The 3,607-nt window shown below is 45.3% G+C and overlaps 1 protein-coding gene across 1 annotated transcript in view; it reads right to left on the reverse strand.

The window, feature by feature from the left end:
* The window catches only part of MYO3A (myosin IIIA), a 129,063-nt gene extending 125,729 nt beyond the window's left edge, over nucleotides 1-3,334 (reverse strand). The window contains exon 1 of the mRNA XM_085318306.1: nucleotides 3,308-3,334. The gene's annotated coding sequence lies outside the window, so the exon portion shown is untranslated. The remainder of the gene's footprint in view (nucleotides 1-3,307) is intronic.
* Between the last annotated feature and the right edge of the window lie 273 nt (nucleotides 3,335-3,607).

Genomic DNA, 3,607 nt, shown 5'->3' on the forward strand with positions numbered 1-3,607 from the left:
GCCGCCCCGGGGCAGCCCGCCAGGCCGATGGCGGCGGCGGGCAGCGCGGCCCCGCGCCAGGGCCGGGGGTTACCGCAGCGAAGGCTCCGGTCCCCCCGCAGAGCTGGGCTCGCCGGGGGCTGGGGCCGCGCCGCCTCCGTGGGCCCTGCCGCGCCTTCGCCCTCCTCCTCCTCCTCTTCGCGGCTAGGGTGAGCGGCGGGTGAGCGGCTCACACCGCTAATCCCCCGCCGCTGCCAAGGCCCCCCTGCCGCCGCCGCCGCCTGAATTGGGGCCGCAGGCAACCCGCGCCCTAACGGCGCCGCGGCCGGATTAGGGTCACCCGGGGCTGCCGGGCTCCGCGCGGCGGCGGCGCCGGCAAGGCCTGGGCCCGAACGCTGCGCCCTGCGGCCCTGGGGTCCGCCGAGGGCCTCGCTGTCCAGCTGACTTAACGCGTAAGAGTACGGGGCTTAACCTGGCCCATCACACATAACTGAGATGTGGTGCATACACCAGCGCGCTCCACGTTACCGGTTGTAGAGAAGCGAACGCGCGGTGGCCGCGCAGCGCAGACGTAGTACAGGATGCCGAGGGAAGCTGCACACAAAGTACTGAGAAGCTGGGAAATGGCTGTTGCCATTTACCATAGTACAGCTCCTACGTGACATGAACCAGTCTTCAGTTATGCTGCTTAGGTTTTCTTTGGAGAATCCCTGCCTCATCCACTGCACAGAAAAAGCCAAAGTTTTCAGAGGGACATCTACTTCCTTGCACCAGCACCAAGGACATGCGACTTCATAGGAGACCCGTGCCATCACGAGGAAGTGTGTCTCCCTCCATCTTTTCTAATAAAACTGGTCTCAGACAAGCCCAACAGAGAAGCAGGTTTTTCAGAGCTATCAAGTTCCTATGTCCTTCATGGAAACAAAGTAGAGACCATGTAGTGAGTGGACTGGGCTTTCTATGTGAACATACCATCAAGGAAAAGGCTGCTCACCCCATCCCAGACATCAGAGGAATCACATGAACAAGAAGCCTTATAAATGCCTTACTGTGGGAAAAGCATCAATTAGGATCTATCTTAAACTCTGAAGTTAGGCATCCTTGAGCCAGGTATCTGTAGGAAAAGAGGCATCCTTAATTCCCTTTTTCAAAGCACTACTTGTTCACTATACTGTATAAAAAAGCTGCTAACATTTTTTAGTCTGTACTCTTCATTGTACAAATTTATGAGGGAAAGTTTAATGTGCTGTAATTTCTATTAACACTGTTTATTTTTTGCTGCTCCAGAACCGTTCCTTGGCCCTGATCAGATCTGTATCTGCTGCCAGTAATGATAAAGGCTAGTGAATTTCTGTATAGAAGTATAAAATGAACTTCCTAGCATTATAATGCCACTTTATCGTTTGAGGGTGGAAGCACTAGCAGAATAGGGCCTTTAAAAAAAAATAAATAAAAAAAAGCTCCACCTGTATCCTTTAGGCCTTAACTACTACATAAGCAGCTTTTATGCAAAGCTTTTTTGTTCAGAGAGCTATCATTGACTTTAGTTGTAATCATGAGTGCCTAGTGCCCACCACCCTTAGCTATCTGTCTGGCTTGCTGGCAGGTCACATGCAGAARCACAACAGTCTAATCTGATCATTTTGAAGCTTGACTGGAGCATGCCTAAAATACCTAAAAGCCTTGTAGTAGAAACCCAAGTACGAGAGAGGAATAGTGCACACTCACAGCTCTCCTCCCAAATGGAGGCCTGGAGCTAGGAGTTCAGAAGTGCTTAGGCACTGTCTTAGAAACCCGAAAAGGGAGAACACTTCTGTGGTCAGTTCATACACCTGATTCCACATGTGGCAGTGCTGGCTGAAAATCCTGCTGCCCATGGTGGACTGTGCCTCTTATTATCCTTGTCCTGATGTTAGCTCTGAAGACTTCAAACTCCTAATGAGCACTCCTGCTGCTGTCAAAGGGCCCTCAAGAGCAAAGATCTGTTTAAATTGCAGAAGCTAACTGAGTCCATTRGAACTGAAGTAGGTTGCGGATTGCTCAGCTGAGCAGTCGCAATGGCAAGCCTGGGGAGGCAAAGAGAGGCTAGACAGGGAGAGCCCTCCAGCAGCAGTAGTACAGTGTTGAGAAAGCAGGAGAGGTAATTTCTTTGGCAGGAACAGCTGTAGATGGAAGAAGTGAATGCCCTACCTTGAGCAGATGTATGGGAGAAGTTTGCTGCAAGTGATTATCCATCTTGGCTTGGCTTTTACCCCTTTCTTGTTCCAAACATTTATGGCTTTGCTTTCCTTGAGGAAGACTTTCCAGAGGAGATTTCAAAGCTCCTCAGTGAAAATGGGCATTTCTTCTCTCCCCCCAAAAGTAAATTTTAAATAATTAAGAACATATRTTACCTGTTGACACTATCTAGATTTGTATAAGAAGATATATTAGAAATGATCCTTCTCCAGCTATATCTGATACAAATGCCCACTGTGCTTAGTGCTACAAGAAGCTCTTTCATGCCTTTTAACAGATCACAGTTACATAGGTTTTAAACTCACATTCTCTCTCTCCTTGCCTTTCAGTTTTCAACTTCTTCATTTTTTGGATAGTTTTCAGCTTCATTGGAAATATTGTGAATATAACTTAAAACTATTCTAAAATTAACAATCAGGTATATGAGAGATGTGAAAGCAATACGAAGAGATGATACACTTTCAAATTATGTTCAACACACACAGTTGTTTACGCTGTACAGTAGGTTATAGCATAGTTATTCATTGTCATAATATAAAGAAGCAAAAGCATACTTTAGCAAAATTGACCATTTTAAACTCAGAACCAATAAACTCACACTTTCCAGGTCCCTGGAAAATGCTCAGCTAATATGACACTGATTAGAATGACAAAAAGAGAAAAAAATAYGTTCTTATGACTAAAGCATTGATTTAAGACTATAATATATTTAGTAAAATATTTTCTGTGTTGAGAAAGCTTTTACTACATACAGATAGGGTCATGGTCCTGCTGTGCTAGACACTGCAGACCCCCCCCACAAAATAAGGTCCTGCTGCTAGTGTGAAGTCTGGGCAGAGCTTGGCCATGAAGGGCTTTTGTGACCAAAGGCACAYGTTCTCTCTCTTCATCTATTTCCTTTTCTTTATAATTGAGCATTTAATGCTACCCCCGAGGATGTCTTTTAAAAGTTAATTRTGTACATATTCAAATAACAAGTGATACAGAAAAAAATCAGTARGTGTATCAGTAGATAGATTAGAAAAATAAACAAGCATGTTTAAATGGCATAAGACAGACCACTATTATAAGAATTAAAGAGTTTACTTACCTCTGCTTTTTGACCTCTCTGGCTGATTAACTGAGCACAGCCTGGAGTAAATATGAGGAACTCCTCCCCTTCTGGTGTTTATTACAGAGAAACAATACTTCCTGTGACACCTGAGCAAATATCCTCTAGGAAAACTACCACATAGTTTGTCTACAGATAGCTTATTATTCTTTTGATCTTAAATACCATCCACCATAATGAATTGCCAAGCATGCCCAAAACCATGAGTTATTTATTGAATGCATAGATTTCTTTGAAGAAGCCCCAGGCTTTGCCAGATATTTTCTTTAGTTGATCAAG

The sequence above is a fragment of the Rhea americana genome, unplaced genomic scaffold (assembly GCF_003343005.1).
Source record: "Rhea americana isolate MKP2758 unplaced genomic scaffold, rheAme1 scaffold_53, whole genome shotgun sequence".
Taxonomy (NCBI): Eukaryota; Metazoa; Chordata; class Aves; order Rheiformes; family Rheidae; genus Rhea; species Rhea americana.